At 34.8% G+C, this 23,355-nt stretch overlaps 1 long non-coding RNA gene across 1 annotated transcript in view; it reads right to left on the bottom strand.

The window, feature by feature from the left end:
• LOC147579008 (uncharacterized) overlaps positions 1-20,757 on the bottom strand; it is a 45,104-nt gene extending 24,347 nt beyond the window's left edge. The window contains exon 1 of the long non-coding RNA XR_015253115.1: positions 20,520-20,757. This is a non-coding gene — a long non-coding RNA (uncharacterized LOC147579008). The remainder of the gene's footprint in view (positions 1-20,519) is intronic.
• Positions 20,758-23,355: the final 2,598 nt, after the last annotated feature.

Below are 23,355 nucleotides of genomic sequence, written 5' to 3'. Positions count from 1 at the left end.
ATTTCCAAATGGAAAATGAAATACATTATGACCACTATGTCAGTATTAAAAATGATTGTATCCAAAATGTCAATTTTCTGCAGACCTATAGCCCCTTAGCAGAAAGATTTTACAGTACAGAAGGAAAATATATATGTTGAAGGATGTAACATGAAAGTGAAATGAGAGACTTGAATCAATCACCTACTCATTTTCAAGCAATTCTCTTCAGTTACGCTGAAACCATGCAGGTCAGCCTAATGTAATCTTATCTGACAGTCTGCAAAGGAATGATCTTAAAATTTCTCCATTTCTCTGTGCATAGACCTCTGAAATTTCCCTAAAAAGATTTACTGAAATTTTGGACCCAGCATGCATTTGTTCTTACTCTCTTTCAAACTGATTCACAAAAGAAAATGCTAAACAGTCTTCTTTGACCTGGTAGGCATAGCAGGTCAGAGAGGCTGAGAAGAAATGGTGAGATCAGACAAAGCCCCTTGCTCTTCTATGCACTTTTTAAACATTTCTCTCAGTTCATTTTAATTTAAACAGAATTTTGTTCCCATGTTCTTTTCTCAACACAATAACACCTCTTTACAAAGACTTTGATTCTTTTCCAAAGATGAGAGAGCAAATGAGAAAGTTATTGAAACCGAGGAAGAGTTATGATCCTCCCTAGCCTAGATATGTTTTATAATTCCCTAGTCAGATATCGTAACTTCTAACCTCAAACACATTATAACTTTCTAGCCTTCTCAAAATTGATGGTATCAGTATATCCATCCATTTCCATCTCATGAGGACTGACTCAAAAATAACCCACTATTATTTATCAGCTTACTTTCTTCCTGTTCAAATCTTTTGTCTCTGTATCAGTTTTCTATTGCTGCTGTAACAAATTACTACAAACTTAGTGGCTGAAACCAACATCAATTTATTACAATTCTAGAGGTTTTGAACACTAATGCAGGATCTCCCTAACTAAAATAAAGGTGTTGGGAGAATCCTTCTTAAAGCTCTGGAGAACAATCTCTTTCCTTGTCTTTTCTAGCATCTAAAGACCCATATTCCCTGACTCATGGCCCCTTTTGCACATCTTTAAAGCCAGCAAATCCTTCTCACCTAGACCCTGCTTTCATCATCTTATATCAGTCTCTGACTCTTATGTCTCCCTCTTCCATTTTTTTACCTTTTTTAAGTTTATTTATTTTGAGAGAGAGAGAGCACGCACACAGGAGAGGGGCAGAGAGAGTGGGAGAGACAGGGAGAATCCCAAGCAAGGTCCGCACTGTCAGCATGGAGCCCGACTTGGGGCTTGAACTCACGAACCTTGAGCTTAAATCAAGAGTCAGATGCTTCACCAACTGAGCCACCCAGATGTCTCTCCCTTTTCCATTTTTAAAAAAATTTTTTTAACGTTTATTTATTTTTGAGACAGAGAGAGACAGAGCATGAATGGGGGAGGGTCAGAGAGAGGGAGACACAGAATCTGAAACAGGCTCCAGGCTCTGAGCTGTCAGCACAGAGTCTGACGCGGGGCTTGAACTCACGGACTGCGAGATCATGACCTGAGCCGAAGTCGGCCGCATAACCGACTGCGCCATCCAGGCGCCCTCTCCCTTTTCCATTTTTAAGGATCCTTGTGATTTCATTGGATTTACTAGAAAAATCTATTTTAATAGCAGCTGATTAACAATCTTAATTCCATCTTCAACTTCAATTGCCCTTTGCCATGCAACCTAACATACTCACAGGTTCTGGGAATTCAAATGTATGTGATAATCTTTTGGGGACCATTTATAGTCTCTAAAATGTTTTGGTATTTCTTCCTGAAAACCCATGTAAAAGCAACCTTTGTACATCAGGAAAGATTTAATTTTTTAAGTTTTTCAAAACTTCCCCAGATAGTAGCTTCTTGGCAGCATTCTACTAAAAAAAAAAAATTGAGTAGGATTAAAAATGCTTAAATCCAAGTTCTGGCTATGCTATGAATTAGATCAAGATATGTAACATTTGTAAACCTCAATGTCTTCACTTGTAAACAAAGGTAATAAATAGTCCACAATTTGACTAGATCACAGAATATTGGGATAACCAAATGGGTTGGTGACTTAGTCCTTTAAAACTATTAAGTGGGACAAATGACAGGTCAAAGAACAGTAATGTAAACTTCAGAGATACATTGACCTGTGTTAAAATCTTGGCTCTTTCTCATGACCCTGGGCTAATATATATATATATATATATATATATATATATATATATATATATATATATATATATATATTTTTTTTTTTTTTTTTAACTCTCCAAATAAATGCTGCCATCTATAAAATAAAACTAACTGCTCAGGGGCATTAAGAGAATCAAATAAGATAAAACATGTAAAAGTGGTTAGGGCAGGGCTGAAAACACATTCTAAGCATTCATTGTTAGTTTTGATAGTTAATAAATGACCAAATTTGAGTTTTCCAAAACTTTAATCTTTTTCTTTTAAAATTTATTTATTCATTTTCAGAGAGAGTGAGTGTGGACAGGGGAAGGGAAGAGACAGGGGTAGAGAGAGAATCCCAACCAGGCTCTGTGCTGTTAGTGCAGAGCCCAACGTGGGGTTCAATCCCACAAACTGTGAGATTATGACCTGAGCTGCAATCAAGAGCCAGATCTTGGGTTTAACTGACTGAGCCACCCATGCACCCCTCCAAAATTTTAATCTTAAAAAAAGTGAGACATATCTTATTTTTCAACTCTGATTAATACAGAGTTAGCACAATTTATTTGTAAAAGATCTTAAAATATTTTGTTCCTTTTTGATTACCAAAAGTACATGGATTTTTTAAAAATCAATTTTTAATAATGCATTAATGCCATATTTGATATTAAAATTGTCCCAAGTTTAGCCATGTGAGGTCCATCTAGCCTGCTCCTACTTTAATGTAAACAGAATTTTGTTCCCATGTTATTTTCTCAGCAAAATAGTATTGATTTCTAGCTTTTTGGTACATCAAAATATTCTAGGTTCACATTACCATTTTCCTGGTAGGAAACCTAGATTCACCCATTTCTCCATAGAACCTTTGTTTATTTTAATGTGAAATATTGTTTAGAAACCAATACCTGGGTTTGGTTTTCTAGATGTTTTCATTGCCAATGACTTGTCTTTGATTCTGGTTCAGTTCCATGGACGGTGATAAGAAAGATACATATATTTATAATTTACAAGGTTTCTCCTTATCTGTAGATTTTACCTATATTTCTCACAATTTTACTCTGTTTCCCAACAACATCAATATATTTACCCATCTGTTTTACCCTTCATGACACACAAAATAATTTCAGAACTATTGAACCAATGTCACTAGGAGCAAACCTACCAAATGAAACACAGGTTTTTGTTTTTGCTTTTTTAATTCTTTCTTTACCCACATCTATAACTCATAAAGGATATTCAGAGAACCCCATTCGAAAGTTCCTTGAATAACTCCCTTTCCTATATGGCTATTTTATCGCTTGATACACACTTGGCTTTATTTGTATCTGCCCCTAATTAATTATATAATTTTTCTTTCCCCCTTATTTATTTTACTTCAATTTTTAAAAATGTAAATCATTACAGATTTTGAAGTTAAAATATACAAAATATATAAATACATATTACACATAAAATATGCAAATACATTAAATATATTATATATAAACATATACAAGATAAATTTCCTTTCTATTATGCCTTCTAATGAGTTTCCACATATTCACTATTGTTTCCCTTTTATTCTTTCCTTTCAGAGACTTAAAAAAAAATAAGTATATACATATACACAGACACGCATGCACATATCTCCCCTTGTTTTATAAAAAACAAAACATTCTATATTTGTTATTTTGCATGCTGTTTTCTTCTATAAACAATTCTATATATGTTTTCAAAGGCAAATGCTGTATTACTTGATACATATTCACTACTGTTGTATCTTCTTTGTGAATTTTGGCCTTCAACCCTATTAAGTTCCCTTCTCTGTCACTATTTTATGGCTTTTGACCTGATACCGACTTTTCCAATGTAAGGATTAAAACCTCTACTTTCTCATTGTTTGCATTTGTCAGATGAAATTTTATCAATTTTTTTCATTGCAATTTTTCTCAGTCACTTGTTGCAGGCATCTCTTATATTTAGTTGGATTTTCATAATGAGCTATTCTGAAAAATCTTTCTTTTAATAAGTGATTTAAGACCATTTACATAACTTATTAATACGTTATTATATTTACTGTGTATTATGTAATGTTCATATTTTTTTGTCTCTAGGCAGTAGTCTATTTTGCTTTTCTTTTGTATCTCCTATGATGTATAGAAAGGTTTGTATTTTTATCCTTAGTGACTGTCTTTATGTGAATGCTTTTTTAAATCGAGGTATCACTGGCATATAACATAGTAATTTCACTTATATAACATAATCCCATATTTTTGTATACAGTGAACTGATCACCATAAGACTAGTTACTATCCATCACCATCCATAATTACAAATTTTGTTCTTGTGATAAGAACCTTTAAGATTTATTCTCTTACCAAATTTCTAAAATAAATTGTTTAAATGTTTTTATTATAACTTTGTTTCCTTACTGAGGCTTCAACTATTTGATTTCTCAAATGTAATTATACCCCTAATACTTATGTGACAAGCAATAAGCTTATTCAATTTTTTTTCACCCTTTTCCCATTTTTGATTACCTTATCTCTACTTTGTAATTTCATGTTTCTTCCATCCTTGTCCCCATCTTTTAGTCATAAAGCTACAATTAAATGTATTTAGTGTTCAATTTTCATTTAATCCCTCATTAAACCTTATAAAATTTTCAGTCAATTTTTCCTTAGGCTTTTAATAAAGTATTCTGAGATTATTTCTTTTGTTTTTATTCTGAGATGATTTTACCTTTTTCTTCTATTTCTTTCTAATTGACTCTCATTTCATATCTTCCTGTTTTTTGTCCACTTCTATTTCAAAATTTTGTATTTCTAATGTGAAGTGCTTGTCCATACCTGCACACACTTCCTTAGGCTATCTAGTTAACATTGACTGCTATGTTACTGACTCCTTCTGCTTCATTGTTGGTTTCAGGGAAAGATCATGCAGCATCTAAAACAATTTCCACTTACTAGGGACTGAATAGCATCTCCCCAAAACTCATCTGTTGATGTCTAATCTCCAAAGTGGCTGTATTTAGAGATAGGGCTTTCAGGAGGTAATTAAGGTTAAATGAGTTCATAAAAGTAGGGTCCTAATCCAATAGGGCTGGTGGCCTTATAAGAGGAAAAAGAGATATTTCCCCCTTATTTTCCATAAACATGCACCAAGGGAAGGCCATGTGAGCACACACAAGAAGGTGGCCACCTACAAGCCAGGAAAAGAGCCCCACCCGTCCTTGACCATGTTGGCATACTGACCTCAAATTTCCAGTTTCCAGAACTGTGATAAACAAATTTCTGTTGTTTCGGTCACCAGCCTATGGTATTTATTTTATTATGGCAGCCAGAACCATTTTTATTTTCAATTTTCTTTTTATAGTAGCTTTGTGTGGATGTTGTATGCATTTTTCTGTTTTGTTCAGTTCTGTTCATCTCATATTTTCATATACAAAAGTAATAGGTTTATCTGGGCCAATGTTGAAAGTCTGGGTTGTTTACTAGAATTTTTAGTTGAAGATCATCACCCTCTGTTATTATACTGAAGTTTCTTTAATTAACAGTGCCATTTATTTTGGCAGGTACTGAGAGACAGAATGACTAGTATTTTTTCTTATTTTGTAGGTCTTTTTATTTCTGTAGGATCTTCAACTCCCACTGCTTGCTTCCTTCTCTTTTACCAACAAGACCCCAAGGAATGCTTCCCTACTCCAAGTCTCCCCACTCTACCCCAGAGCAGATGCGTTTCCAAAACTTCCTCCATTGGTTCTGTATACTTCTGTTTCTTTTCCTTTTTTATCCTCCACTAGCCAGAACTATGATCAACAAGGTCCCTGACACATTCTCTGTATTTCTCTACTCAGGGTGTTGACTCTCTTGCTGTGTGTGATTTTAACAGTGTTTTACCACTTTTAGGTCCCTATCTACTTTTCCTACTTTCTGCTCAATCTTTGACTGACTCCTACATGGTTGTGTGCTCTGAGAATAAATCCATTGAAGTTGTATGTTTATTTTACTACCTATAGATAATTTGAAATTTCTAATAGTCTTGGAGTTTTAATCATGTCTTAGATATCAACTGTGGGTAACTTTATTTGCTATTCTCTTTGGCATACATTGTTTTGGAGAAATTCGTGTTTTGGTTTTGGTTTTGGTTTTAGAAATTTTAATTTAGGCAATTACCATTACCTATAGGAATTGGAAGTCAATCATCATTCTCGTTCCTATAACTACTCGATATGACAGATGTAATAGCATTAAGGAAAATAATTGATTCAGAATATTACAGATCTAGTTCTTTCTCAAGAAAATATCTGTAAATATAACATGCCGTATGGTTCCCATCTGGCGTGCATTGGCTCAAAGTTATCTATTACTGATTCTTGGCCCCTTTCTTCAGCCCTTTAATTCCAAGTGTTTCTTTGGCAATTTCTCCTGAATGTATCTTTCCATTTTGATCTTAATTTGGTTGGACTAATTTTATTTGTTCTTAAAGTTCTGTCACTCAGTTTACCCATCTTACTACTTGGGAAAGTATACACACCTCTAAACACTTCTCATCCCTCTGTGTTGCTTGGAAGCTTTAAAAAATGACTTGACATTAAATGAGGGCTTTTAAAGTCAAAGTGCTTTTTAAAGGGAAAGGGATGATGGGGCATCTGGTTGGCTCAGTCAATTGAGCATCCAACTTCAGCTCAGGTCATGATCTCATGATCTGTGAGTTCAAGACCTGCATCAGGCTCTGTGCTGACAGCTCAGAGCCTGGAGCCTGCTTCAGATTCTGCTCTCCCTCTCTCTCTGACCCTCCCCCACTTGTGCTCTCTCTCTGCCTCTAAAACATGAATAAAAACATTAAAAAATAAAGGGAAGGGGATGATATTTTATCATTAACCTGCTTTATCTTAGAAGAAATATGTTCAGGTGTTAACTGGTTATTTCAAGGTAATACAGCAAGTTTATATGAATTTCTAGATCTTGGATAATAATCCCTTACCTTATAGGTGTTACACATGGATATATCCTTCATCTCAATTACTTTTAAACTTCAAATGAAATGGTGTTCCTCAAAACTCTAAAAACTACCAACTCACAAATACCTTTTAAACATTTTTAATGTCCAAAAAATTTGAGTATATTTTCAACCTTCCCTATTGGTACTCCTCAATGCTACATCTATTCCATTCTCATTTGTCATTTGTACTTACTTTATTCTTGTATCCACTTGTGTCTATTTTATTTTACTATCTGTTTTTTTCCCCACAATATGTAGACAAGGATTCTCTTCGCAGTTTATCCTAACTCACTGCTATTTTTGTTTGTTTTAACTATCAACTTCAATCAGATATTTGTCATATGCTGGAAAAGCTCCTCAAAGCACATTTATAACTGAGGAAATTTCCTCCTCATTGGCCTCCCTGTTCCTACACACTCCCTACACCCATCAGGTGCACTACATCCCTCTTTTTAACCTCACCATAAATTTCTCAAAGTTTCAATATTCAAATGCTCACTTTTTAACAAAGATAGCAAACAGAAAAAAGAAAATGAGTGAGGTTTAGTTGAAAGCCCCTCAACCAATACATTTCTATTTTCTAGTCTCTCTCTTATGCCCTGAGAATATATTCAGGAGCAAGAAAAGAAAATATGACTTCAACTCGTGGGGGTCTGGGATGAATCTTAACACCAGACTAATTTGCTACAAATTAGTCATTTAGACTACCAGTGAGAAAGATGAGCGTTCCAAGGTGAGCAAATTAGAGAAGACATTAGAGGCACAATTCTACCTGGCACTTCTGACATGAGGAGACTTGGAAACACTAGGAAATGATTACTTGGGGAAATGTAAAAACATGTTCAGTTGGTATGAGTAGGTTATTCCATTTAAGCATGTGGTGCCCTTAAATATTCTGGGAGGGGAATGACGGGAAGCATGAGGAGTTTTCCAGTAGGTATTGGTATGCGGGGACAACTTATTTCTACTTGATTCAGATTCAGAGTAATTGTGACCCTGCATAAAAAAGAAGGTAAATTAACATTCTTCCAGCCTCTAACGGGGAGCTAAAGCATTTAATAGAAGCCCATTTTTTCCTACCATAATGCACAATTGGCAGAGTTGCTAAACAATAAAAATAGTCATTGTAGACTGTCTGCTTCTGTGTTCACCAATAGCACTAAGAATTGGAGATACATTAGTCCAGTTCAGTTTCCATTATTCTGACTTCTCATTAGAGAAAGGATTGATAACTACAGTTTTGCTAATAGCATATAAAGCTTTTTGTGATCTAGATTTAATTTAGCCTAATTCCCAGCACAGCATGAGCTACTGTACAATCCACGGAATAAGACAACCTAATTTTCTCACTTCATGCAGTTAGTGACATAGAGGCTATGCCATGAGCCATTTGCCATTCTCTTGGTGTGTGGATCTTAATTCACTCTCACTTATCACTTATTAAAATCAAAATCTGCCTAGTTATAGAGTCAAGAGTGCAAATTAGAAGAAGGAAAGTCTGACAAATGGTTAGCTCAAATATTTTTAAACAATTTGTAAAGTAAGCATAACTCTAGTTTCATGTCTGTTTTTCACTTATAGCAAGTTCTTCTTTAAATACAATCATTTAAGTCATCTGAATATACTCCACTACTTCTCATCTGAAACAGTCTTTTCCAAAGGATATTCCAAAGAACACTTGTTCCATAATATGTTAGTGGATATTCTACAAAGTACAATGGAAGTGTAGATTAAAGTAAAATTATATATTCTTCTTTTCCATGGAAATTCTCATATCCTTTAATATGATAATGTGCATTATGAATCTCTCAAAGTACTGGGGAGTAGGCTGTGTTTCTCAATTTGGCATCAATATCCTCTTTTTGTCATTGGTCTTCTCAAGGACCACCAATCATGAATTGGGAAATGCTGATCCAGTTAAGACAACTTCATCTTAAAATATGTAAGAATGGGCCATGCCTCTCCCATTCCTGCAACAGACAATAAACTTATAGGTTCAACAAGTAATAAAATAATCCATGTAACATCTAAGCTGACCTCAGGTATTTATGCAAAGGGCATATGATAAAGCATGATCTTCTACATATGAATCATGACGAGGGGCGCCTGGGTGGTTCAGCCAGTTAAGGGTCTGACTTCAGCTCAGGTAGTGATATGGTACATGAGTCCAAGCCCCGCGTCAGCACAGAGGGTGGAGTCTGCTTCATGGATTCTGGGTCTCCCTCTTTCTCTGTCCCTCCCCCTCTCGTGTTCTCTCTCTCTCTCTCTCTCTCTCTCTCTCTCTCAAAAATAAATACACATTAAAAAAATTACAGATGAACCATGATGGGTCTTCTAATTCATGCAAAATGAGTATTTTAAAAAATTAGTGAATATGTGTGATTTATGTGTTAAAGGAACAGAAGGAGAGAGTTTGAGGCAATATTTGGGAATGGTAAAATATTAGCTAATGTTCCAGTTGGGATTCATTTTTTGCATGAACACATTATAATCCAGCATTCTCTAAGAGAAGGCAACATTCTGAGAGACATGGCACTTGGGCACTTGTTCCACTGGGGATGATACAGTAGCAAATGAATTGAAGAACAAGAGAAAGATGCAGAGCATGTGTCAAGACGCAGGACCCTGATGTCAAGACGCTGAACCTACCATAACAGGCTCTAAGAAGACAGGAACATCTTTCAAACCTTGGTTTCAGGGGGATAGCAAGGAGCAGCCACCACAGAAGAAAATCTGAAACAATCTTCTAACTTCACAGTTTTTCCTGTAAGTAAATAGTCTTACAAAACAGAAGCACATTGCGGGGTGGGAGGGAGGGGAGGGTGGGTGATGGGCACTGAGGAGTGCACCTGTTGGGATGAGCACTGGGTGTTGTATGGAAACCAATTTGACAATAAATTTCATATTAAAAAAAAACAGAAGCACAGAGTTTTTATTTCTAGGACTTTCTAAAATCTAGGGGCACCAACTGCTGTTCACTTTCTATCCCATCTCATCTCTGTGAATATACACATTGTTTATCATAGGCCTAGAAATCTAGAAAGAGGTTTATAAACTATGTTAATGATAGAACATAGCTAATGATCCTCAGATAGCTATACAGTGGCAGGAGATACAGGTTACTGAAAATACCCAGGAATTTTTAAAAAAGCAAAACTATAATAGTAATATTATAATAATCACCATGTTCAAGGTAGCACACATAAAATTCACTACATGGCATGAAATGTTGTTCTAAAAAATATATTAACTAATTTAACTCAAGACAATTATGTGAGGTAAAGATTATCATTATTCCCACTGAAGATAAAGAAAATGAGACCCAGACAAGCCAAGTATGCATAGTATTTAAACCCAACTGTTCAATTCCAGACTCTTTATTCTTAACAACTACAATTACCCTAAAGTCTTTTCTGAAATTTGAATTTTAATTGCCAGGGGTTGATAAATCTAATAAAAGTAATTAATTCTTAAACTCCTAAATGATTCATTAGTCAGGCATCTTTTGCATACAGTCAGTGCATTACTTCCCAGGTTTTGAAAACCTATTCCAAATCAAAGGCAATGCCCATATGCTGTGTGGCGATATTTGAGGATCTCTCTTTGAAAGTGGAGAAGCATTTTTCTTCTGTCAAGATGAAGCTGAAATGGTGGAAAGACAGGAAGAGGGGAGTTTGATTTGGTTTTTGTTTATCTCAGGAGCTCGCTGACAATCTGCTGAGCTGCTGTTTTATTCAGGGAGACTTTGCAGACCGTGTCAAGACAGCATGCAGACAACTCATTTTTTATTTAGGAAATGTGTGCTTAATGGCTTCAGTGTCTGAGGTTTCCTTTGAATCAAATTTTGTAGTGTGCTTGCTTTGGTTTCATTTCATTTGGAATTTGGCAGAAGAGGAGTTGTGAATGAAAACTCCTCTTGTTTATGAACTTCCGTACAGAAGACACAAATATGAGTTAATTATGACTCCATGTGAAACCAATATCTTGGTGACTGAAATCTTGATGTGCCTTAATGTATTTTATTATGATACTACATATTTTGAGTGTATTTTCCCTACTCTTCTCCACTTATAGAGCTAATAGTTACCATTAATATTACTGTAGTTTAATATTTTTTACAGGTGGTGATGTTAGTTTACCTTATGCCAATGATTTTTTTTTAACATTAACACTGAAGGTACATAGTTTACAAAACTAGCATATTTCAGATTCTAAGGTTTTTTTCTTCTATTCTTTTCCACTATAAATTTGTAGCATGCATTAAGTGAATAACAATTACAGAAAATCTGTATTTATCATCTATCTAGTATCTTCTAATTAAATACACATTGATGTCCACACTAATGCAAAATTCTATATGGATTATATTTAGGTATTAATGCCCTAGAGATATAAGTAAGTCTATCTCCTGTTTCTTCATCAAGACCCTCAAATCTGCTTTGAAGTCACTGTATTCAGAACTATAAATCATTTTTCAGAAATATAACAATGGATAAGAAACAGTCCCAGGGACATTTGATATTATTGATCACAGCTTGTCATGATCATTCAATTGTGTGGGTGAAATCCTACTTGTCAGAGGATATTTTCTTATTAAGTTTATATGATTCTCTCACTGCAGGTTCTCAAGTTTTAGATGCCTGATGTGAATCCTTTGATTTCTTTTCAAAGACAGGAAGAATTTTTTGCTCTATGCCAAGCAGCTATCAGCAGAAAATACAATGATTTTAGGAAATGGGTAATTAAGCTCTAGTATTACTTGATAATGTAGCTACAATAAACCAAAGCATTTATTCTATCACTAATTTAGGAATGTTTATTATCCCACTATCCTGAATACATAAAAGATACACAAAGATGATAAAGTATAAAAAGTGTTTCATGCTTTATTTGACTTTGATCTGGAATGATAATTAAGTCACATTCCACAATGTTCCATATCAAATTATTGACAACATCAATAAAAATTCTGTATATTTTTTAGAATATACTTTTGAAATAAAATATTATTAGCATTTTTACTTTTAGCAATAACAGATGAAAAGTCTCCCTAAGATTTAGAATTAGAATGTCCTACCAAACTTAGAAAAGCAAAAGGCAAGAAGGGAAATGAAACATATGACAATCTGAGAATTTATGCAGGGGTTACCTGGCCTAGTGAAAACTGATTCTGAAAGACGACAACTGATTTGAATTTAATATTTATATTTGCATTCAATTATTTTTATAATAGGCAAAAACAGCATAAGTAATTCATAGCATAAGTCATTAAGTAATTGTAGTACATCTATATAATGTAGCATTTCTATCATACTCTTCAGGAATATGAAGAAATTCTATTGATATAATGGCAAATTTAAAAATTAATCAACATTGTATGCATTGTACCTCTTTCTTAGTGGTACCAAGGGCTAGATGCAACATCTGTCCTTTATCTTTAATGGGATATTTTGACATGCCCTAAACCACTGGACCTCTAAAAACTTCAATAAGGCTGAAGGTCCCTGGATTCCTATGAGATTTATTTCCCACTTTACTGTCACATATTTGTCTTACCAAGGTATATAGAATAGTTGCTACTTCCTGCCTACCAGGTCCAAACAAAATATCATCAATTCAGTGGACCAAAGTAATATACGGTTGAATAGAGAAACAATCAAGGTCCCTGTGCACTAGATTATGACAGAGGGCTAAATAATTGAAATAGTCCTGAGGTAGGACAGTGAAAGTATTTAATGTCCTTGACAACTGAAAGTAAACTTCTACTGTTCTTTCCTAACAGGTGTAGAGAAAGTAGCATGAGCCAGATCAATAGTTACATACAAAGTGCCAAGGGATATCCAGGATGTCAGTGCTTCCTTCATCTATATATTTCTCAAAATCTTGGAGAATGGAGGTCCACCTGACCTTCCCAAGAGACACATTTAAGAAGTTGGTGAGCATACCTTCTATAAATCCACTGTAGCACTCTGATCTCTCTGGGCCTTCTGATACCTTCTTCTACATTATTCCAAGGAAATTCTGGTATTTTAGGTACACTGCAGTATAGTCCAATTTTGGGTCCAGACATCAGTCAATAAACAAAACAAACTTGTAAAGTCACTCCCAGATACTGGAGCTAACACACTGAATCCAGAATCTCTGCTTAGTGCACTCATATCAACTTATGCCAAATTAAATAGAACATTCCTTCCATTTTCACACATATTCCTCAAGTTTTGTTGATGTAAATTGGCAGAATCTAGCAAGTCTTTTGGTATTTATGGCACCTCCTCATTGTTCACATTTTGTGTCTGACCCCTAGGAGCCTGCCAGAACTTGAGCGCAATCATAGGTCTAGAAGCAATGAGAGGTGGTAGAGGTAGATATTTAAAAGGATCAACAATCTCCTACAAGGCAACTATAACAGGCCATTTTAGTTTTCCAAGGAAAGGAAAAATAAACACTTCAGACTAGGGAGGAATGGCTACTTTTACTAGAGAAGAAAGCTTAAGAGTCTTTTTGGGTTCAAGGCAATTAGTTTCATTGGAATCTGTTATAAATCCTTAACTCAATTTTCAGTGTCCCATTCTTTCCTAACTGATCCCCTTTCTATGGCCACTACCTCTGTGAGTTCATAATCAAGCATGCTGTAGTGAGTCTCACTGCTCTGCATTAGGAGGGTGGTGGAGAGTTAAAGAGATTCTAGACATGGAATAGGCATGAGCAAGGACAAAATGGATCCTGTCCACCCAAGTACATCAATCCCTCCTGATCTCTAACCCACAATGATCTTCAGAGCATAGTTGTTGCTTCACTTCTGCCTCTCAAATATCATGCAACTTCACTTTTAGACAATTCTAATCTGGTGGAACACAAGGAAGGATACTCTAGGAAATACGGTCTCTGATATAACCATGTTAACAGTAGGAAAAACCCACACAGTGGGTTAAGGAGTTTATTATGAGGCAGACACTGTGCTAAACCCTTTACATGTATTATTTAGTTAATCTTCATAACAATGTTATGAAAGTAGTGCAATATTTATCTTTGTTTTTTACTTGAAAAATATTGAGAATAGAAAAATGATAAAAAAAAAACTACACATAAACATAGAAAAGAAATACATAGAAAAGAAAAATATGTCCCCTCCCTTCCTCCAATCTCATCTTCCATCTGTGCACCCCCACACTACATGTAACTATTGTTAACCTTTTGTTGTATTTTCCTTCTGACTCTTTGCTTGTGGAATAATAAGACTATCTGGAGTAATTCTGATGGCTTGGTAAAGACACTTGCAATACTTTCTGGGAACCACATAAATTTCCCAAGTTGCTTATAATCTTCAGTGAGGAGATAAGGAAAACTTAAACTATGATTGTGATATAAATCCCAAAGTAGCATAGGGACTGAGTCTAATACAGTTCAATATAAGGAAATAAAGAAATGTGATATTTCTTCCACACCTGAGTTTATAAACTAACATTTAGTCTGGGTACTTTAGCTAGGGTTCTGGAATGAATTCCTTATTAGCTCTCTTTCCCTACTAAACCACATTATAGTAAGAATTACTGTAGTCCTTAATTCTATAATAAGCAGGTGCCTCATCAGATTCTTTGCTAAACTCTAAGCTTAGCCTTCTTGGTCTTTACCTCTGCTGTTTAAAAATAGATCAGGAAAGTAAAGCATTTGTTCCATCATAATGCTTGAGGTCAACTATATTACTGTCTCACAATTCTTTCTTCATTCCCTGCTCTTGCCATCATTTTCCTGTGGAGAGAGAATAATTATCCACCCCATTTGGGCTTGCCATATAACCTGCTTTGACCAGCTGAATTTGAGTAAAAGTGATAGTGTACAGTTATAAGCAGGGCAGATCTTGACCTAAAGCCTGAAGCAAAGCTGCATGGCTGACTTTCTAATTCCTGAATGGGGAAAAAAATTTCTGTGCTGAAAAATCATACCAGTTTGCAGTTGATCGATATACAGTGTTATCACAGCAATAATTAGTCTTTCTAACTATAGGTATGGAAGGATACAGTGTCCTCTAGTAGTTGGACAGAGAACTCAATACTAGATGTATGTTAATGATAATATTCAAGAGAAAAATCTAATATTAGAGTCCAAATAAAGATTTCTTAAATAAATTCATACTTGACCGGTTATCTTTAATTCGTGGCTAATTCTTGGTAACCGATAAGCTAACTATCAAAGTGTTCAGTTTGTGGCCAAAATCATACTAAAAGTAAATGAAAATGAAAGCAAATATCAAAAGCTCAACTCAAAAAGTTGGAAAGAGGATCATAAAAAGTGTAAGGAATACAAAAGGAAATAAGAAAGATAAATGCAAATATTACTAAATTAAACATGAGTAACAGAGGGGCACCTGGGTGTCTCAGTCGGTTAAGCATCTGACTCTCGATTTTGGCTCAGGTCACAATCTCACAGTTTGTGAGATGGAGCCCTGCATTGGGCTCTGTGCCGCCAGTGCAGAGCCTGCTTAGGATTCTCTTTCCCTCTCTCTCTGTCCCTCCCCCACTTGTGTACATTCTCTCTCTCTCTCTCTCTCTCTCAAAATAAATAAATAAACTTAAAAAAAAAAGCAGAATAGTGAATCTAACAACCAGATTTTTTTTCTGTTAAAAGAGCATTAATAGTCAGATTTCTAATAAGTCTAATCAAGATAAAGGGTAAATATAAAGATATAAAATTAAGAATGATAAAATAAATATAAAATTGATGAGAAAGTAAGAAATTATAAATAAGATACATTTTGACATGAGACAAAGTTGAAATATTTAAATTTCAAAACAATAAACAAACATCTTAGCAAGCAAAAGTTCAAAAGTTTAAAATTATTTTGTTAACATGAAATCAACCTACAGCCTCATAATTAACAGCAGAACACTAGAGAAACGTCCATTAAAACAGGTAGCAAAAGTTTACCCAGTATCATCATTGTAATATAATTCTATTCTGGGACCCTTCCCCAATGAATAATATCAAGAAGAAATTAAAAGTCAATTATTCCTTGAAAATGGCTATCCTTCCAGTAAATGCAAGAAATAAAAAATAATCTTCTAGAAACAAAAGGAAAATTGATAAAAGAATCAATAGAGAGCTATACACTAAAGAAGCTTACAAAAATCATTGGATGTGGGGCACCTGGGTGGCTCAGTCAGTTAAGCATTTGACTCTTGATTTTGGCTCAGCTCATGATCTCAGGGTTCAGGGTTCATGAGTTCATGAGTTCAAGAGTTCAAGAGTTCAAGAGTTCATGAGTTCAAGCCCTGCATCAGGCTCTACACTCGCAGCAGAGAGCCTGCTTGGGATTCTTTCTCTCTCCCCCTCTCTCTCTGCCCTTCCCCTGCTAGTGCTCCCCCCAACTCTGTCTCAATAAATGAATAAACATTTAAAAAAAAGTCATTGGTGCTGTATAACCCAAGAAAAACCAACAAAGTAGAAATTGTAATTATAAATATATCTATATCTATACCTATATCTATCTTATCTATAATTTGCAATGCTAATAAAAAGTATAAAATACATAAAAAGTAAATTTAAGAAGAAATATGCTGGACATATATGAAAAAAAAAAAGCTATAAAATTTCACTAAGCATCTAAAACCAAGACTGGAGTAACTGGAAAACCACACCTTGCATCCAGCTGAGAAGACTTTTAAGAGTTTTCTCAAATTATTAAGTAGGTTTAATGCTATTTAATCATATCCCAAAGTGGTTGTTTTTAGAACTGACAAAATGGTTCCAAAGTTCATCAAGAAGTGTGAATGGATTAAAAGGTTAAAGAAAACTTATAAAAAGAAAAGGAGGGAAATTTGCTATGAAAAATAATTAAAACTGCAAAAGCTATAAATAGATTATGTAAGAATTGAAAGAAAAATAGGTAAATGGAATGAAATTAAATTTCCAGGAACAGACCTTCATGATGATGTTAGACAACAATGAAAGTAGCATCATAAATCTGTTGGGGGAAAATGACAGAGAGTGTGTGAAGTTTATTCAATATATAATGCTGAGATTATTGGTAAACTTCTCTGAGGGGGAAAATATATACTCACGTAACAATACACAAAAAGATTAATTCAAATTAATGAAAGAATTAACTGAAAATAAAATCATAAGAGGAGAAAATGTTTGGTAAAGATCTGATAGATCTCAAAGGAGAGAACTACATTTTTTTTACTTTGAAAATTTATAAACACAAAAAGCAGTGAGAATAGCATGACGAATTCCTGTTTCCATGTCCAGCTTCAGCAATTAACTACATTCTGCAACCTTCTGTGACACTGATAAACCAAGAAAAATTTTACATATTTGACTGTGTAAATTTATGTTAAAAGAAAAAAGAAATTAAAATCCAAACAATATATTTTTCATATATCTTTAAAAAATTTATGGAGAATATTTCCTGTGACAATTAAGTAGATAAAAGTAATTATACTCTATACAAAACTCAACAAAAATAAAAAATACAGCATCTTCAATTAAATAAGATAAACCACTCCAAACTCAAAACACAAACTAAGAAAAATGTCTGCTAAACATGAAGCTCTGTGAAGCAATTGAGGGAGGATATAACCTTCCATACTTCAGGGAAGAATATTCAAGAAGAAAATGGTGCAGCTCTGTAAGATCCCACCATGATTACTTGGGACTGATAAGAGTCATAGCCATGTGCCAGAGACAGGAGGAGTAAACAAGGTCCCTGTGGCGACCTAGTTCCGTATTGCAGAACAGCAGAGTACCATTCTGGAAGTCAGTTAAAATGAGAAACAAGAATAAACATAGTGAGGGGTGCCTGGGTGGCTCAGTTAAGCGTCCCACTTAGGTTCAGGTCATGACCTCATGGTTCGTGAGTTCGAGCCCCGCGTCGGGCTCTGTGCTGACAGCTCAGAGCCTGGAGCGTGCTTCGGATTCTGTGCCTCCCACTCTCTCTGTTCCTCCCCTGCTCATGTTCTGTCTCTGTCTCTGTCTCTCTCTCGCTCTCAAAAATAAATAGACATTAAAAAAAAATTTTTAAAAAAAGAAACATAGTGAGAAGGAAAAAGCAAAACAATTATTCTTTGTAGTAGATATGACTAAATATTTGGAAAACACAACACAACACACTGAAACATATATTACAAACAATGGGACAAAATATAAATCAGGAGATGGATAACAAAATCAAAATATAAAAGCAAAAGGTTTCAATATATAAACCAAAGTGAATTAGACTATTTAATGGATAAATAGATCTTGTTTCCAATAGGGATAACAAAAGAAGATAAAACATTTAGGAAGAAACTTAACAAGAATTGTGTAGGGTTTATACAAAGAAAACTTTAAAACCCTAATGACTCATACTTAAAAGCCTTAAATAAATAGAAGCTCATAACTTGTTTGTGGAAACTGAAATTCTACATTGTAAAGATGTTAATTGTCTCCAAATTAATGTATTAAAGCAGTTATGACTACAAAATAATTTGAAAGTAAAATTTTAACTTTGATCTGTTAAAACAAATACACAGAACTAGCCAAGAACATCAAGAAAAGAAAATTGAGGGAGGAACCCTGCAGAATATTAAAATATAAAAAGATTACATAAATTAGCTTGGTATAAATAAAGAATAATGCAGAAGAATCACCTAGAATTCATGTTAAGTCTGAAATTTTCCTGTGGGTCAAACATTAAAAATTCTGATTTTCTAGGTCAGGACTACAGCATGGAAATATGCCATTTTATTATAACAAGAGTCCCAGATGATTGTAACATAAGTACAAATATCCTTTCTTAAATAATCTACCCATTTAAGGAATTCTTTCACCACCAAACATACCATCTGATGCTGTCTGAATACTAAAGGCACAGCCAATGACTTGTATTTAAAACTAAATACAAAATACAAAACTAAATACAAAACTATTGATGCTAAATAATTACCTAGTTTAATTACATATTATGTAAACCCATGAAATGTGTGTTCAAAAAGAAAATTATTGCCATTAAAACTAAATGTTTTAGAAAAACATAATAAATGTAAATTGCTAGAAAAAAATATTTTCAACTCTGTGGATGAGAAAAGGTTATGCCCTATTTCAAAGAAAGATATAAGCATCATTAATGCAAAACCAATGACACAAAATTAATAAAACCATAGTCAAAGAAAAAGCCTAAGATCTCATTCAACAGACTGCAAATAAATGTGCATTCATATCTTTTAAATTAAAATAATTAGGATTTTTTAATGATAATCATTTTTTATGATTGATGTAACCAGTTTTTTGGTTGTTGTTTTTTGGTTTTTTGTTTTGTTTTTAGAGAGAGTGTGAATAGGGGAATGGGGCAGTATGGAGAGAGAAGGAGAATATTAAGCAGCTCCATGCTCAGCACAGAGGCTGTCATCCAGCTAGATCCTGTGACCCTGGGATCATGACCTAAGCTGAAATCAAGAGTGTGACCGATGCTCAACCGAGTCACCCAGGCACTTCTTAAATTATTATCGAGAAAATACTATTTCTAATCATGTTGGCTAAGGCGACATCTTCTCTAATAAAAAAAAAAAAAAAACACAATTTGAGAAACACTATAATATACAAATAGATGAATCCAACAGAATATTCAGAGATGAACCAGTTAAATAGGATCTCTGAAAAATATGTATTCCAAACAGATAGCGAAAAGACAGATACATCAATAAAGGATGCAGAGAAAATTCTACTAGTCTTACAGAAAAATATAGGTGGATCTTTTTCATATTCTCACAAAACAATAAACTTTAAAAGAAAAAAATATACTAATTACGGTGAGAAACGTACAAAAAAGGCACTAACATTCTAACACGTTGTAATAAGAACTCTCTTTTAAGCATGACATTGTATATAAGCCATATAGGTGTTAAAAACCAGACAACAGGCTCCAAACGGGGCAGCTTATGCTAAGTCCCACTCCATCAAACTGAGACCTAACTTAATTACAGTTCTGGCTTTCCCAGAAAAGCAAACTTAAAACCAATCAGGATTCACCTAAATAGTGTTATTTAAATAATCTGCCTCCTAGATGCCTGCCATTCCCCAAAGGAAAGTAACTGCAATAACCAATCTGGGGTTTTTTTGCTGTTTTTGTTTGTTTGTGCCTAACGTAACCTCCTTGTTCCTGCTCCCTTCTGCCTATAAAAGTCTTTCATTTTGCAAAGTTCCTCCTTCCTACCTGCTATACTGGAAGCTGCCCAATTTTTGCACAAATAAACTTAAAAATTTTAATATGCCTCAGTTTATCATTCAACAGTTCTGTGAGTAACCTTGAGAAGGAACCTAACAAGGCCCCGTCAGCTCCCGGGAACATCCAACAACCAACCGTACGTACCTGTTGGGCCCCTGGAGCTCGCCGCTTTCTCGCTGCTTCAAGACCGGGTAGCTAAGTCCTTATGGATCCTTCACAGTTTTGCCTTAGGAGCTTGAGAACTTTTTTTTTTTACCATTTCTTTTTCCAGACTGGGCCCAAAAACTGGCACAAGAAAAATTGAGTCCCCTTTAAAAATCGGACCCGGTGTAAGAGCCAGCCCGGGTCTGACTTAAAAACCGGACCGAGTCCAGGGCCGGACCGGTTCCGGCCCGGAAATCAGAAACCAGAAACCAGGCTAGTTCCGGGGGAAGGACCTAGTCGGACTTAAGCTGGACTGGCGCCAGTGCGATGCCTCAGGTGAATAAAATTTCGTTTAAAGCCTGAACGAGCAGGTTAATCTTACCAAAGATAATCTTGAATTACAGTGCCCACAGTGGAGAACGTTTAACCTAGATAGGTTTATCCATTTACGAGGTGTCCTAGACAAAAAGGGAGCTCAGCCAAGCACACACCATAAAGGGGACAGGGAAAATTATTTTTCTTACTTTACAGTTTCTCATAACCAGGATAATACCTGCTGGGACATTGCACTCACTCCAGAGCCTGCAGACAGGATCCTGGGAAAACTAGCAGACCCAGGCAAAAGTTAATCAAAGTCAACCCTCCTAGATTTCGAATAGAGGTGCCTGGTTGAGAGAGAAAGGTAAAATTTCACATTGTCACTTTCTTTCCAAATTTAGATTGTCAGGTTAAAAACATCTGTAAGAATTAGATCTTTGAACTGTGACTCGTGAATTAGCTTTAGGGTGCTTATTAGTTGTGGGTCCTTTATCTCTCAGGGACAGCTATTGCCTTGTTTGTCTTTTTGTTTGCTGAGAAGTTGGCTTGGCAACCATCAGATTGGGGGCCCCGAAAATATGAGCAGACAGAAATGTGTGTTGCATTCCATTTGGGGGTATAGACTGTTGCCATCTCAGGGATCCTGGCATGGTGCATACAAGTAGAGGATTTTCTAATGCCAATTCATTCATTAGCCTAGAATCAAAGCAAGACCACTTCTTCCTTTTTTTGACCTTCCTGTATCCAGTTGTTTCCTAGAGTTAAGGATTCTCCATTGATGCTCTATTTATTAGAGTTAGACGACAATATGTGCTTATATATTCATTAATGCTTACAAAACAACACTAACCTTGACAGGATTGACTTCAAAAAGCTGAGTTTCAGGTTCACCTACAAGATAATTCAAGGATGATAACAGGGGGCAAAAATCAATTTCCCATTGAAAAGGATGACTTGATGAGAAATCAGAAGGATGTCCAATGATTCAGGGGTAGCCACTACATAACTGAACAGCTTAAGTGAAAGTTGTTCATCCTTATTAAGTATGAAATCAGTAATCAAGACTCACTTGAGTAAAAGTTAAAGTGTGTTTTGAGACAAATTTTAGTATTATTACATTTTTTTTAAATCTTTTCTGCCTTTAATTTTTACAATCATAAAAGATTAACTAGGACACTCTTTTTGGTGATATTTAACTTAGAAATATTAATACTTGACATCTTATAAATATATAGAAGAAATCTAATACATATTTATTAATGAAAGCTATATATTTTGTGAATGTGAATTATATCTTTTATGTAATTTATCATGGCTAACGTTAAAATATGTATCTATGCTTACATGATAGCTTTTAGGAAATTTCAAAATGTGGTAGATAATAAATTGACCAGTGTCTGCTGTTTAGGGAAACTTGCTTGATTTTTTTTTTTTTTTTTTTTTTTTTTTTTTTTTGCTTTTAAACAATTGGTGGCTGGGTTTGGCATAATATGGGAAATCCCTGGTTGGTGTTGCTCTGAGGATGAAACAAGCATATATCACTTGTACTCCCCAAAAAGGATGGTAGTTCTAGAAATTTCCAACACTCATTGGGCAAGGACTAGACATAGTTATTTGGTAGAAGTTGACAGAACTATTTAATGAGTTGGAGCCCAGCTGTATATCCCAAAGTCATTAAAAGAATTTCCAAGATCTCTGTGAAGTGTAATTTATTCAATAGAAAAGAAGTCAAGTAAATTAAGGAGAAGTAGAAATTTCAGTAAAACATAGTTCTCCTAAGAGTAGTTTTTCTATCTTCCAAGAAATAAATTGGCCAAATTCTAAGGTTTCGATAAATGTCCCCTTTCCTAAACTCTCAAAGAAGATGAATAGGACAACATCACTGAAAACATCTTTAGGGATTTTCCTAATGGTAATTCACTCTGAGCAGGAGCTGTACATTCTTATTATATAACATTTCTTATCATGGCATAGCTTTGCACCTGCACTGTACTATAGCTCTATCTTCAGATAAACAATAGGAACCCCGTTTCTCTCCATAATATGAGTGCCTTGGTGTCTTAATATATATGGAAATTACCTGGAGAAAGATTTAGTGCTACATCTAGCAAGAGTCAATGCTTCTTTTTACTAAAACAAGATATATATTTCTCTCTACATTTTTAACCAATATAACCAACATTTATTCAGGAAAAAAATAACCACCAATCATCAATAATAAAATAATGCACACACACATACAAATATGTATACACAAATGCTAACCAACCCCAACACACACACATACACACAAATAAAACACATTTTCAAAGTGTATTATATGCCAAACATGATATTAGACCCTGGAGGTACAGAACTGACAAAGGTATACTTCTGCACCAGAAAGTCATAAAGTTGGGAAAGTCACAAAGTTTTTAGGGTGTGAGAGGAGAGGCCATTCTCACTACACAGAATTGTCAATTAGATGTAACTCCTGCCCTACTCTCTCATTTCATGGAGGGAAGAAGTTGCAACCATA

Source organism: Puma concolor, chromosome B4 (genome assembly GCF_028749965.1).
Source record: "Puma concolor isolate L17-30 chromosome B4, mPumCon1.1.hap2, whole genome shotgun sequence".
Lineage (NCBI taxonomy): Eukaryota > Metazoa > Chordata > Mammalia > Carnivora > Felidae > Puma > Puma concolor.
The sequence above is the reverse complement of the archived record's forward strand: the minus strand, read 5'-3'. Positions and strand labels throughout refer to the sequence as shown.